Raw genomic sequence first — 15,821 nt, 5'->3', positions numbered from 1 at the left:
TAAGAGGATATACTGACGACATTGTCTCTAAATTGCGTTTCCACGACACAGTGAACGCTTTATACACTTTCGTCAATAAAAGGTTGCGACTGTTTCAAGTAATTCCATTACGATTTATCCCTCTTTCGGTTTAACCTAATTATTTCCACGCCTACGTCCATTCGTCTAAATCTAAGTTACACCGTGCGTCCAACTCTATGTTACGTAAATGCAGCTGAGCGTAACCCAAGTTAATTATACATTCAACAGAAATGTTTGCAGAATCGCACAACGTTTGAAAGCAATTGCGTGTGCCGTGGAAAATTTACATCGACCCACCGCAACAACAGATCCCCATACACGGGAATTCCAATAATTTCGGCGGCCGCAAACTTCTTGTTTACGGCGTACACTTCCTTGGCAATATTTCAACGCTGAACTCTAATCAATGTTTTCCGATGTATCGGAAAGATTGGACGAAAGTTTCTAATTTTCCGCGTGAAATCCGCCGAGTGCACCCCCGCCCCCTTTCTAACAGTTTTCGAAGTTCCTTCGATTAACGGCGATAACTTTGAAATAAAACCCGACCCCCCGACTATCCGCGCCGTCTAGAAACCGTTGAGCCAGCTAGTAACTCAGTTAACTTAGATAACGTACACAAAAGTATATTAATCTTTCCAGAGTTGGCGTGTCGTGCGTTAAGGATCGGTCGTTTCGATCCAATTAGGATAAAATTATATTATCGCGCGGTTGTATTCGTTTAGAACGAAATCAGAATTTAAGAGGTTTGGTAACCATAGTTCCTCAGAGATTTTATCGTAAATCCCTCAAGTAAGACTAGGTTGACGTCCTTCGAACTGAAATAAGTTTCATAGATCATTAACCCATTTACATCGGTCGAACGAGCAATCTCGTTTGCACCCAGACAATATTTTACTTCTTATAGTTAATGTCAATCTACATCCTACCGATAAAACCGTGTTGCACGTGTAAAACCTTAACTGTTAATGTATTTCCCTCCCCCTCTGTTCTTAATCATTAAATTCAAATTCAAACTGTGGAAATATTCATAAAAATAGATGAACGTAATCTTTCTTAAAATTCACAATTTTGAACTCTGTTAAATATTTTCCCCGACGCAAGGACAATTGCGTCGTGACGTTATATTAGTACTCGAAACGGTGCATTCTGTCACTTCGGGATAAAAATTATCGCTGTCAAGCGATTGGAAACGATGATTGCATTAATCAACACCGCGTCGTTTATTCAGGACGCCGCGTTCATTACATTCACACGTGGAGAAGGACTCGGGTCACAATTTGATTGTAGTCTAACTTTTAATTGACAGATGGCAATTCACTGGAATGCTTATCCACGTACGCGTGTGCCCAATGTCTGTCACTTACCGCGACTGACGTTAATCGTCGTCTCAATCCATCGGTAAACATCGCAGCGTTGGCAGTTTCGCGTTTCGCGGTTTGATTATTTTCGCACGTCCGATTCTTCTGGGTCAACACACATTCTTTTTTCCATTTCTCTGGCTTAAAACAATACGATTTATCGAGAAAGGTTGTTAATGAATCGCATGAGCAAAACTTCAGAAATTAATCTCGGTTCGTGAAGCATTTAGAAACAATGACTTTACATTTAAATTATACATTTTGATTATAACTTTGCATTCCATCGATTTCGATTCAATTTCTACCCGAGGTGATTAGAAAACAAATGTTCGCATCGAGTAAAAGCAAGTCTGACACAAAAGTTTTGTAACTGCGAGGCGTTGTACCCATCAACGTTGCGCGTACTTTAAATTCAAGAAAAACGAACGAAAAAAGAACAAGCGTGCTTAGCGATGAATCGCATTACAAGTTTTAAAGAGCTTCCACGAGTACTCGTTCGTAACGAGTGCGCTGAATAGAGCTGGGAATAATTGAATCCAGTCACACTCAACGCCACGTGCAATTGGGTTGCACTCCCTTCCGGAGTTCTCGTGCTCATTCGATGAACATATTCGCGGTGGAATTACAGCGAAAAACAGCGCTAAGATCTCCAAGGATCTTGTCGTCGCTATACTACACTACACTTTCGCTATCGCGAGTTTAAAACCATCGATGGCCTACTCCCATCAATTCTGTGGCATCTATATCGTGTTATGGATCGTTTGTGTCACGTTCTATGCGTCCTGAGTCCGTCTATGGCACGTCCCATGTGTCCTGGGTTGTCTATGCCACGTCCCACGTGTCCCGGGACACCTGTGTCGAATGCCACAATCCAGGCGTCGTCCATATTGTCTGCTACAAGTCTATAGTTGACTATATCATGCCTCGGGACTCCTGGGTCGCTTGCATCGGGTTTCATAATGGAATTGTTCCATAATTCCGGCTCGAGGCATTAAGCCTGCTTAGCGTTGCATAGGGGCGTTTAAAGTAGGGACGTATAGCACAGTGGGGCAACATAAGAATGTGTCCTCGGAGACTCTGACGTGTACTCGCGAGCTTAAGCCGACTGGGAGACTTCTCTGAGCTTGCAAATCATATATTTTATTCACGTTGTTTTTCAAACAGCGAGGAACGAACGTTTTCGTTGTACATTAGCTTTATATTTTCATCCAGAGTTCTTTGCACGGGCAACTTCTTTTTGTCCGAAAGCATTTTCATGTAAGGGGAGATCAACGTGCGTTTTTATTAACGCACACTGAAGAGACAGTAAACGCTAAATGTAAATTTACTCTGATAAAAAGTCCTTCTGTTTTCGATAAAACTTCGCCGCGCTGTTTGCTCTCGGACTATAAGAGCTGAAGAGATCTGCCTTGACCCAAAACAATACCGATGTCGCTGCTTCTCGATTGCTATCGCGCTCCGAAACGCAAGAGTTGCCAGAAAAGTTACGATTCACTTAGCGAACGGAAACGAATTCAAGCTAAGCGGCGGATCAGAAATCCTTAAGTAACGAAACGTTCGTTTCACCATTTCGTCTTCGATGAGAAACGGATTTCAGAATTGAACCGGAACTTTGCTTAACGTCCTTTAGAGATTCCCTCTCCGAAGTTTCCCCGTATTCAAACTTTGGCATATTCAATCACTTAGCTGATAATATTTTGAATACGCGCACTTCGCTATGATCGCCTCTTATCTATCTTCATGTTTGTCTATAGTATTATAGCTGCGCGAATATTACTCTCGATTCAGATCCTCGATTAAGCTACGAAAGCTCGAACATTCAACTCGTCACCCAGGTATTTCGTGAAATCGAAGCACCGGCAATCGAAGAACGTCTCACAACACAAGCAAGGATGCAACTGGTTAAGAGATTTTCCTTTGACATTTCGGGTAATTGGAAAACCGATTTCCTCTTAAACGGGAACGAATCGCGGATTCCTAGGATAGCAGGTGGAAAATTCCAAGCATTCACTGAGGCTGTTACTGTCTCGGTGGTAGCTTGTAAGCTAGCGAGCTAGTAAGCTACCACTGCGCTAGCGAGGCCGGATGATGGCTGTTTACGACGTTGCCCGTCAAAGTTCATGGCGCGGTGTACAGATAGCTGTTTGGGCTCCGTTCTTGTGAACCAACATTCGAGTTCGTGATGCAGCAAATATTTATGGAGTCTCGAAAAGGGATTCAAGCGCGAGGTCGATAAAACTCTTCGTAGATAAAAATTTGATTATTAGCGATGCAACTTCTCTCATCGAACAGAGGCGTACCAACATGTCGGAAGTTGTGGCACGCGAGAGACCGATCGCTTACAAATTCTTTTCACGTGGGTGGAAAAGTCGCGTGGAACTGTTTACGTGCTGTTGTCTCACGCACGAGACACTCGACAGGCTCGACGTGCCCTCGTCGAGGGCAACAAGTGTTCCTCGCTTTGTGAAGTCGTAGCTCGCATGAACGAAGATTTCACCTTTTAACGGGCGCCCTCTTTCTACCACGATCGATCCCGCCCGCTCCTGGAGAACGATTGATGCTACAAGTCCACGCCGAACGGTTTATGCTAGCTCATAAAGAAGTTTTCCCGCCCGAGTGCCCGTTCTACAATTGTCTGTCGGCGCTTTTCTTGCTTTTCCTCCGGCGAGAAGACACTCGCGCGATATCGACACGACATTCAACAAGTTTTCGTCGTGTGGGCGCGTGGACGACGACGAATCTACTCCGAGGCTCTTCCATTAGCTTTGTACTATCATTTTTTTAAGAGAAATCTAAGAACGTAATAAGGCCGCATAAAGAGAAACCTTCTTGTAGAAATAGTTTGCGAGTATCATCCCAGCTATCATCGCATTCGAAGTTACGAATTCTCAAACACCCTCGACGTTGTTACCACGATATTCGCGCCTAATGACGCGGAAGCGAGGAGTTGGAGATGGCACACAATAAAGGAAATAAGCATGCAGCTGAATCGAAGATCAATTGAGCGCGATTCAATATTCAAGGGATCCAACGGTACTCCTACGACGCGACGCGAGAATTGGAGCGTCGTCCCGTGAAAGGAGGAAACTTTTCGCGATAAAAATTTTTGTTGCGCAAATACAGCCGTCTTCTCTAACGCTTTCAGCGAAATAACGAGACGATATTCGTAGCTGTGCGGCGGAAGATATAAGGGAGCAGTCTTTGAAGAAGATATAAATTGCCGCGAATCCGTGACGGTGGACGGAACCGACTCGACGTTTCTAGAAATTGCGACACCAAGGAAAGTTATCGTTGCTCCGGCGATTCGTCTCCTGAACGTGAAACTCACCGTGCTCGAGATCCGAATATAGCGCGAAATACGATTTATTAGGGAACGGGAACAATTCGTTTCAACTTTTTAATCTCACGCATTGGTCCTTCGCGTTGTGGAACAACTTGGAGTGAAATGAAAACTGAAATATTGGTTCGAAACTCTGTACAACGCGCACTAGATCGTGGCCAAACCCAAGTTGACGTAATTTCGGTTATGATCGAGTGTTCCAATTATTATTAATTGTAGGATCGAAGGCGAACGAAGGCAATCAATTTTCTATCGACAGAATTATACATTAAAATGCATCGATCAAAAAATTAATTGCCCTTCCATGATTAAAGCCACGCAGGCAAATTTAATGCGATTTGCCTTGGTTGTCGAAATTTAATACGGATGTATAATTTAGGTTATTATTTTGATAACGAAAAATAATATTAAATTTGTTGTTTTAAAAAGAACATACGCTTTCTTCTTTTGCAATAATTCGTAACTCAAAAGACTATAAACTTATTCCTCGTGTAATTGCAATCAATTTGAACTACGAGACGTTTTAGGAAACTAGCAATTTTCCATCGAGACCACGCGACAATACAATAATTTTTCGCGTCAAGTGCATTAACACTTAGCAACATTACCTAACGCGTGTAACCAAATTATCGAAGTTCGCTTCGCACACGCGACGTAATCAATTTATTTCCCACCTGAAACTTCTGAACTATGCGAGAGCGAGTGGCAAACCAATTTTCAGCCATCTATGACATGTTTTAGAATATGCTGATGAGATCGTTTATCGTTTAGGGTTAATTTGCTTCGTATCGTGTCAGTTGTCGATTGTCAAATTCACGAGGTACTCGAAACGTTCGCTTTACTAAAACAAGAAGAAAAAACATTCAACGAATTGCTCTTTACTATAGCAGCAATTTCGCGAAGGGAGGAAAACACGGTTGCCTCCGTTCGCCATACTAGTTGCACAGGATGCGGGAAATACTGCTATCCTAGGAAATTGCAATCGCATGCTTCTTGTGTTTACCTACGCCTCGAGATTTACTGTAAGTAGAATTCACAACTCGATCCAGCGCGCCTATATTCGTCGTTTGATCAACGTTCCTCCGCTCTCTCGCGATAGGATTTCCATCGTATTTATCGTTAGAATCTCGTCCATTTCCTCCCTATGCCCTCTAATCTTATCAAGTGTCGTCGCGTTTTTTCTAGTGCCTACTGGGCTCGGGTACAATATTCAATCTGTTGCTTCATCGACACGTCAGAAATGATCTCCGAGCGTTAAGCATTGTTTAAGTCGACACGACCATGGGAACCAGGGGTTTGGAAACTCATGTCACCTGTGCACACTGTTACCCTTGTGTGTGTGGGTGCGTGTAGCCTCGTGTCTGTGCGACACGAGAATGGCGCGAGCGCCGTACGACCAGGGCTATCGACCCTTTCTACTTGCAGCCAGGAGCCACGCGGTCTACTTCGTTCCGGTTTCCTTCGCCACGGCGAATTTACCCATGAATATATCCGAACGATTCAGGATCACCGTATTACATCACAGAGCTACCCTAATGACAGAATTTATTCCCTGACTGCTGCATTCATTCCAACGTTCAAAGGCTCCACCCCCGCGAACCCCATTCGACGGTTAGAATAGTCGGAGTCTCGCTACCCTCTTGTCTTCCAAGACTCGAATCAGTGTTCGGCTTCGTTATCCAAATTGGAGGACGTTACGAAAATTTCTCTCTGAACGGTGGAATTTTCATGAAGAGCAAACCAATTGATATGTGCACGTCAGAGCTGTCGAATATTTTAGATTTCGATCTCAAATCGTCGAGAATAATTTGAAGACCTGAGCATCTAATCAAGTACAATAGTTTGGAATTGAGATGGAAGAAGAAAATTGAATCTGCACTATGAAACCAGCAATGAAAATTCTTCTCTACCATCACTGTCGTTGGGATTTAACCAAACTTTTTAATCACTAAAGTGCTAATCACTAACCTGTACATCTGTTTCCTGAAAATCAACGAGAGTTTGACGATAAATAGGAAGAAAGAGTACTTTACCTCTGTTCAAATGAATAGTAACAAGTACAGTTGTGTCGCAGCGCGCGAAAAGCTCCGATATAATCGCGAAACGAAGAGATACCAACTTTATTCTCGCAAACACGATATCGTGATGCGATCGGTGAATATTTACTCTTACATAGCCACTTGTGGATTCACCGTTGATCGCGTGAATGATTCACGCAGGACATATCGCAAAATATCTGGTTAGATCGTGAATCGATGTCAGTCGTAATTGATACAGGGTGCATATGTTTAAATAAATTTGCGTTGGTTACAGGATCCTGACGACATTATTATTGCTATTGATTCAAATACGATTGCTCTCGCACGATATGCAACTGTGCGATATTGGGAAAACCTTTCATGATGCAGATCTACTTTTACTAGATAATCAGATACAGCTGTATCGTTACATTAATATAAGACAGGTATTAATACCGATTGTAGAAGTTTCTACAAGCATAATTACTCGTCGCTAAGAAGGAACAGGATATTCATGCTCCATTTTACAAACTTTTCTTTTTCCGAATCATCGAATTCCAGAACTCTCGACCTTTTTGCGATTCATTTGTTCGCGAACCTCCGCCTCCACCTCGTCGAGATTAAGTTGAGCTAAAAGTCGCAGAAAAAGCATCCCAGTCGACGAAGTTTTAATCACTAATTATCTTTTAATGGCCACCGATGGCAGAAAGGGAATCTTGGACTCGGTTTTTATGTAACTCAGCGTGTGCCATCTTTGAAGATCAAATTAAGCCGAGAAGAAAATGTTTTCCAAGGATAACGGTTTCATTACAACTCACGTAAAATTGATCATAAGGTAATTCTCGAAATGAAAAATGCCACGCCTCCACGATGTCACAAAGTGAAATAAATAGAAGACACAAAGTAAATCGTCGCTTTTTTAACGCGATCAAATGTACGAATACGAAATAATATTCAGAGTCTACACAGCAGAACTAAATGATAGCAAAAGTGTAAAAATAGAGGGATTTAACGTTTCGCGTCAGTCAGCAGTGACTTCCTGCTGCCAGCGCCGATAAATATTACCGTATCTCTCGAGGAACAATTCGAGGTAATTCATACTAATTGAACTATCCAATTAAATGGCACCTCTCAGACTTCAACTCGACGAACTTACACCAATTTAGTGAAAATTTCATTCGCATCGCGAAACAGAGGGAATTGCCCAAGGAAATCGGAAATGACGGCGCTTTCCGCTGAATTTGCAGAAATGTTTTCCAATTACTCGCGCGCGATGTACAACCCTACGTCAATGGCATCGTTAACCGCAATTTTCAGCGCCCGTTGGCGTTCCCGCGGCAAAAATTCGAGCTCTCGTTAATGCGTGGACGTACGTATGTGTCCGAAACGCGGAATTAGGCCCTATTACGTTGACGAGGCCGCGCGGACTTGAGGAATTTGTCAAACCTGATGGCGGGAGGACTCGCGAACCCTCGCGGAAATATGTCAAAGCGTGACGGTCCACCTGTTCCTAATGTCGGCGGAAATCAGTCGAGAATGAAACGGGCATCCGAACGATGACGCAAACTGATGCTGCGCATGTCGGAGACAAACTGCTCGTTAGGGTAACCGAGGGCCCACCGTTATATATCTACGCGTCCTTCTCACCTGGAACGCCGGAACTTGATCCCACCAATCGATTTTCTAGCGCTACGCTGTTATCGCAGATTTAATGTGATACGACAGGTTGCTTGGTCGCGAGCTCGTTTTACATAAAAAACGAACGCGACGGGACAAAGGTGAACCTCGACCTCGAAGATATATCGCGTTTCCAAGTATGGGTCGATTTTACACCTGACGCTGACAGCAGGAATTGTTCGGAATCTAGTTGGAATCGTTGAGAGGTAATTCGATTATATTTTGCTCTCGAATGTAGGCACAGGTTTAGGATCCGTAGGTTAAAGCGTGGTTGACAATTTTTAAAAAGCTGAATTCTTCTTCCCTTTTGGTTAATTAGCCTCCTGTACTATGTCCATAAGCTCTCCTACTTAATTAATTAAAAAATTTCCAAACCCAATTCGCAGCATAGTCGAAAACCCATAATCTAAAGCCCCATCGGATATCAAAGAAAAAGCATCGTATAGGACACGATGTTCCGCGAGTAAAGGAAAATCGGCTTACGTCACGTTTTAGCCCAGAGACGGAAAAAATGTCCTGGTTGTACTTTTCAGAACGGCAGTCCCAGGTCGCGGCCTGGGAGGATGAAAAGGCGAGATTCTGCTATTCAACGTTCTTTCCGCTCGATCCAACGGCCCCGCGGAGCGTGGCAAGTGCGGAACGAAGATAAACTCGCTGGCGATTGAAATCCCGACCGATGGCGGCCTCGCTTTAGCGAGCAAATATTTCAAAGTTAATTAAACGATCCTGTATCTGGCCGAGAACTTTATAATCGGGAACGCCTGCAGTATTTCAGCGCAAGATCAATGGTCGACCGTGGATTAAACCGTGAGTTGCCGTTCGAACTTCCACGAAATAAAGGAAACGGGACAGTTTTGGAAATTTTGTGAAAGAAAATTCCGAAGTAATTTTGTCGACCCTTCGTGGTAGTTTAATTCTACCTTATACTGCGGCACGTTGTGCGTCTTCATTATCACGAGCTCATTGTTTTAGGATTACAAAAAATTACAGAGAAAAGGGGTCACTCGGAAAGCCACTGTGCTTTATTTTCAGCTGTCGAGCGAGAAATCGTCGCGGAAAAAGCGTAGCGTCAGTCGCGTCGGAATGTTCACCTTTAAACCATAAAAATTCCAAATGTTTCCATATAGCCACGATGAAACGGATAACGTCACGAGTGATATGAAACAGAGATCAGTCGTGTATTACGATAACGTTCCAATACAACAGAAAACCAGAAAAGCAGACTTACATGCTTAAATATTAGAGTTAGAGAACAAAAAATATTTCCCATCGAGATGATCATCGTATGATCGTTGAAATGTGCATTGAACTGCCGATTTTCCCGCAACGCTTGACCAAATTAACCAAAATGGGGCACTGTTTGCCGTCCCGCGTTTCCAATATAGAAAGGGGACTCGAATTTACACGCGAAAGAGACTAGATCGCTGCACGAGAACTCGTTCGACTCGATTCCATTTCATTCCAATCCATTTTCCTCCCGTTTCATCGGTGCGCAATGGCAATACTGACCCACACACGTCGCGTTGCAATTATTCAAGCACCATTGGACACCGCCGTATGCACGCTCGCGCCCAGAACGCCTGCTATTCGCCGGCGTTTCAACACTTGACAGAGCCTGCCTGCGCGAATTAGCCTCGTTTGTCGCGAAAGCCTTAATTGCTCATTAATTCGTCCCGGGATTGATTAAATTTTGATCGGAACCAACGTCTCAGCGAGAGTAATTGATCGCCGAGAAGTGTTCCTCCTTAAGAGAGTACTCCGGTAGCTACGAAACAACTGCGGCGTTTTTAGAAATTTTGTAAGATGACTGCTAAAGGATTCTCGAAATAGAACTTTAGGGTTTAAACTGATCTTCTAGACCGATCTAGTAACAACTTCGATATCATTCGTGTATCGTTAAAAAAGAAAATTCTAAGGTCCCTTTTAGAAAGCCCTTTATTCATTCATTCTGTGCCAGTACGCGGTTCCCTTTTAAGTATCGACTTTATTACGCTGGCGCGCACATTGGAATGGTTTAACACTTGACACCTTTTCTTTAAATACTCCCGTATTTCTTTCTGCCTTTCGCATTTTCTGTTTCAAATACCCAGTTCACAGACCCCGTTATAAAGTCTGTGCTTTCGTCCAGTTCCCTGACAAAGGAGAGGTTAACGAGAAACAGAGGCGTAGTTGTAAAAGTAATTGCTGACTGTGTGAGGTGGCTACGCGAGTTCTTGACGAATACCGTGTGTAAGCGCTGTGGAATAACAAAGGGTTTTGAGAAAAACGTCCGATTGATTGCCAGGGACACGGAAGAGCGCGATTCCGGGTTTAAAATGACGCTAGGCGACGACGAAACACGTGTATGGTTGACTGTTTCGCGTTAAACGAAGGTTTTATTATTTATGCTGTATTTTCAATTCACTAAACACGTTCGCGACCCCTGACGCGAATTCGCGTCACTTTGAATTTTATTCCAGCTTTAGAATTTTATTATTTTCGTCAGTAGTCGGCATTAGAAACTTAAAGTACCTATCGGTCGCGAATGTGTTAATTTCACCTGTCTGACTTCAAATAAACTAAGGAATCGTTAGAATCCAATAAATCCGCTAAGTAGACCTCCGTTCCCTAAATTAAAAATTAGATCGAGAATAGACTCGACTTATCCTCGATTAGAATGTTGGTTAACGGAAACTTGGTTGTTTGATAAACGAAACTCATCACGATCGTATCCCTTCGTTGAACTTCGTTTGAATTATAAACCTACGAGGCACGCAGGCTAGTCGTCGAAGTTGCCCTCTTGTTTAATCTCATTAGAAGCCCTTTTGTTCTAAGAATAAGTTTGACGAACTTCATCGCGCGCTGCGCATCGTGGAGGCCCTCTTTCCCGAGTCAAGTTAAATCAAATCTGTGTAACGGCGATCCTATTACAAGAATTTGCGATTTTGCAAACAGCGCTCGAGACCTTTGATTCCACCCCTAGGGAAACTTAGTAGATCGAAACTCAAGAAATCCTATCTTGCTGTATAATTACGTGGTATTCGATCAAAATCTCACGTAGGAAACATAACCGTGCAATTTAGTAGATTGAACCAGTAGAGCCACAAAATATATTTTATACAAGTATATTTAATATTTGAAAGTAAACTGTATCATTTAGTACTTCTCCACCTGTTTAACTACGGTTTTTTAATACTGTCCACCTCGTTAAAACGATTTTCATGGAATGTGAGTATTACACGGCGGTGCCATGTTACATGCAAGTACTCTTATTTCCAGTGTTAATCTAACAAACTGAAATTACCTTTTTTAATTAACTTCACTCGCGTTACATACTGCTTTTCCTGTACTTATTTCTTACATATAGAAATAGCGAAGTAAAGTTAAATAATTCCCATCGAGTACGACACGGTACAACGTCGAGTCCGCCAAGACTGTTTTATTTCTCATTGTCTAGGAAACTTTAGTATTTTATCTTTCCCAGCACGTTTGTTTTCGTAACCATTTATTTGCCAATGCCATTTCACAGCAAGGCGCGTTGCTTTCCAAAAGGCACAATCTGCGAGGCGGAAACGCACGCGGTTTACATGGCACACTTTGGAATAAGGACTTTATTGAAAGTTGAATGTGTCGTCCCTGAATGTGCACGTACCTATATAAAGATGCGACGCGGCCGTTTTACGGGGATACAAACTAAGCTGCTTACTTAAATTCGGAACTGGAACCGTCCGAATATTTGAATATCGGAAATGGCACCTGCGCTCTACTAGAAAGTGGCTCCATTCTCGCGAAATCCGTGTTCGAGGACGCGTTGTTCCGCCTTGGGAATTAGAATTGCATGGCTACGTTCGCGGCATTAACAGTTCCATTGAAATAAATATCATGGCGCCTGCTAGAGAGCGACTTTCTGCTCGATATCAAAAATTCGCATATCGTCGTTACTAATTCGATATTTTTACTCAAATATTAATCTAGCGATACTTGGCGCCGCTGGACCGTATTCTATGGACCCGCTTGAAAAGTAAATTTATAGATTTACAAGAAACGTTAACCTTTTCAGACCTGGGCGTCCACAATTTTGGGGACACAAAATTACAAAATTACCGACACTGTCGTTAGTATGTGAAAAAAAAAAATAATTCAGGTCTGAAAGGCTTAAGAAATGGAATCCCAAAGCCTCTTAATCCTTCGTCTCCAGTTTGGCCCCCACGCGTCACAAAGCGTCAGGTGTTTGTTGCTCAGCCCTTCTGGGGTAAAAGTTTGCCGATCCGTGGTCTAGACGAAAGATACTGTCGCAGCTTCCCGAGTGTTTACGCAGAAAGGGTTACGAAACCCGGAAAATTCCCATTACACGGATTACGATCTGCCGTCGCGGCGATAAAAATAAACCGTCGCCCTTGCTACCTATAATCTCGTTCGAAGCAAGGGTCGCTGACGAAAGCAAACATTACTTCCGCGCAAACGATGTTAACCGAGCAAACGAAACGTTGTGTGCCCCGTAATGGCGATGCAACGATTAACAAATATCGTTCGATTGCTCCGACCTACAGGACCTCCCTTCAGGTGTGTCCACTTGCCCGTGTCCGATCTCCGGGGCGGAACGTTGTTGATCGCGATCCGATCGATCTACGCCAATCATCCAAGGAAAAGAAAACACGACCGAGAAAAGGAATAAAAAAAAAAGGAAAATAGGCGTCACTCGCGAGACTCGACCTGGCGCGTCTTTTTACATGTCGTCACGAACGCGCAACAGGTAAATGGTGATACACTAAGATCGCATGCCGCAATTAATTTTTTAATGCCCCCGCTCGGTGTGCTCGTGACCTCGACTTTTCTGGAACTCGAGGGGAACACGAACCAGACGCCGCGGGTCGCTCGTTTGGGCCAGCAAACGCGATGGAAATGGAGGAAATCGAGTTTAGAAAGATTGGTGAGATGCGTTAGGACATCTTTGGATTATAAGAACTACTGTATGCGGGTATAAATAGTGATACGCTGTGATCGCACGACGTAATAAATACTTTTAATTCTAGAGATCTCTGTTTGGTACTCGTGACCTCGATTTTCTAGGAACTCCCGGTTAACATTCCTGAATCGTAAGAAATAGTAAACAAGACTCTACGGAAGAGGGGAATAACGACCGTTGTGCGATCGAAGGTTATGCCTGAGATTCGAAGATCTTTGGATATACATAGTAAACAGCCAATTGCATGGGTATCCCTTATTGACACCCGTGAAAAATTCGTGAAAAATCCAGGGTATGTATAAGGTAGGAAGTCTGTCGCGAGGAGGTTGAATAAATTCGGCGTCGGTAGAAATTGAGTGACGCTGCTCAAAGGAAAGGGGGACGCGCCCTTTCTGGGTGTCGGAAGTGACTGACACTCGTTTTCGGACAAATCGAGGGGTGGTGGTCTTTTTATCGAGCACACCGGACAGGAACGACGATCGAATAGCGATCGTGTGCTACTTTGTGTAATCGATTTAACCGTATATTTCGATCGTGAACAGTCGAAAGAAAAATAATTCTCGTTGCTAGAAAAACAGGTGACAAAGATTTCCTTCGTATTCTCTAACAGGGAAGAAAGTAAAGCTAACATATCGAATGAAACATTTCTACGCCGCGACTGATTTGTGATAATACTGTCCCATTCGAAGAATCATTTTCTTCCATTACAATTCCAATAAGAAGTATACTTTATAAATGTTTAAGATTTATAAAGTCTATAAAACTATCGATAAATTTTAGTCCAAGGACGGTATTATACAATAAGGATATTATTATAAAGCTGGACTTTTGAATAAATTGTCGCGTCTTACCTTATGGTGGATAAGCGATATGTTGTTTGGAGTGCGGAATAATACACCTCAGTCTTCTGTGCGTATTCGTCAAGAGCGGGGCGCAGCACAAAGGTGTTGATCTTCTTCTCAATTCGGCAACGTAGAAGGTCATCACTTCGTGCAACACCATTGCAATTGACTTGCTTCACTAGCCAACTCTTCACCGAACGATTTATACAGAGTCACGGACGTCCGATCGAGCCTCGTAATCGATTGTTAAGCGTGCGAACACTCGCGAAACTCGCGATGGTTCGTCAATGTGCAAAGTCACTGCACTTTGCGACTCCTTTTGCAACTCGAACAGGCCACAGATTCGTCTGAAACATCACACGTTCGACAATGAACCTCGTCTCCTAGCGAAACAAAAGTCGATATCCGATTCTAATCGCTCGCTACATCCTCCTACAAGATTTTTCTTTAATTTCGTGGATACAAAATTAATAGACGATTCTCCGAGTTTTAATTTCTCGGACGGAACGAGCGATGTAAACTTTGGGAAGGTTTTCTTTCATCGAACTGCCCCGATTGCGCCAGAATTCATTCTGATTCCTACGACCCTTAGTTTCTACATCATCCCTCGGATTGAGTTCTGAAGATCTCCCAATTGGATCCGTGGAAACTTCCAAGTCCTTTCCGCGGAAGCGTATCGATTCCTATTGAACGAAAACCTGGCTCTCGCGAAACAGCAAAGTGAACGTGCTTGGTAAAAATAAAGAAGGTAAATAGTTTAATATGCTTATCAAATTATTCAACAGCTACGGCAGTACGCTAATTTCCTTCACTTTTATTAATGAAGATAAAACATCTACGATGGAGGAGAATGAAATCTCGTTATTCTCTGGTGCTCGTCAAAATTTGTCTACACAATCAGAAGTAATGTTTGTCTTTCTAAGTCTACAAGAATGATTAGGTTAACGAAGAAGGGCTGGCAAGAAAAGCAACAGAAAATAACCACGAAAATTTGATGTGACACTAACTCGTACAAATTCGACAAAAAATACACATATCTCTGTAATTCCGTCAATAAAACTAACAGAGCGAAAGAACTCTCGATAACTTGAAGAAAAAGAAACGCGTCTCTCATGTTGAATCATCAGAGAACTCTCGAATTCGTCGGAACTCGTTAGAGCTCGTCGGAGCCCAGTTTTCCACGACCCCATGTGTCTTTCTAGCCTACAGATTCGCTAACAAGAGAAAAGAATTAACTAGGAGAAAAGTGCATAACGAGAAAGGATGCCAAAAAAAAAAAAAAAAAAAAAAAAAACTACCAGAATCACGAAATTCGGAGTAACATCACGCTGAACAGATTCAAAAACGATTTCACCCGTCTAGAAAAATACGCAAGTACGATTCCTCACTTTCGTCGATAAAACCAAACACTCGTCGAATAAATAAAACACACGAAGCTTATAAACCCTTTGAAAAAGTCCGGAACCCGTTCGAGCTCGTCGTAGCGCAGTTCTCCGCCAACGAATTTCGCCCAACTAACATGTGTCTACCCCGAGGCGTACAAGAACGATCGAGTCCTCTATCAAGGAGACCAGAAAGCGTTGGAACCCAAAATAAATACGAAACACGAACGCAAACGTA

At 42.9% G+C, this 15,821-nt stretch overlaps 1 protein-coding gene across 10 annotated transcripts in view; it reads right to left on the bottom strand.

Moving 5' to 3' along the window:
- LOC128895916 (blood vessel epicardial substance-like) overlaps positions 1-15,821 on the bottom strand; it is a 57,304-nt gene that overhangs the window by 40,626 nt on the left and 857 nt on the right. For 5 of the 10 annotated variants that reach the window (XR_008461883.1, XR_008461884.1, XM_054158924.1 and 2 more), the window contains exon 2: positions 14,211-14,548. The gene's annotated coding sequence lies outside the window, so the exon portion shown is untranslated. Of the gene's footprint in view, positions 1-14,210; positions 14,634-15,499; positions 15,798-15,821 lie in introns of those variants that run through there. The other 5 variants (XM_054158919.1, XM_054158920.1, XM_054158918.1 and 2 more) reach the window with 5 other exon arrangements.

This window comes from Hylaeus anthracinus, unplaced genomic scaffold, assembly GCF_026225885.1.
Source record: "Hylaeus anthracinus isolate JK02 unplaced genomic scaffold, UHH_iyHylAnth1.0_haploid 5, whole genome shotgun sequence".
Taxonomy (NCBI): Eukaryota; Metazoa; Arthropoda; class Insecta; order Hymenoptera; family Colletidae; genus Hylaeus; species Hylaeus anthracinus.
This window is presented reverse-complemented; position numbering and strand designations above follow the sequence as displayed.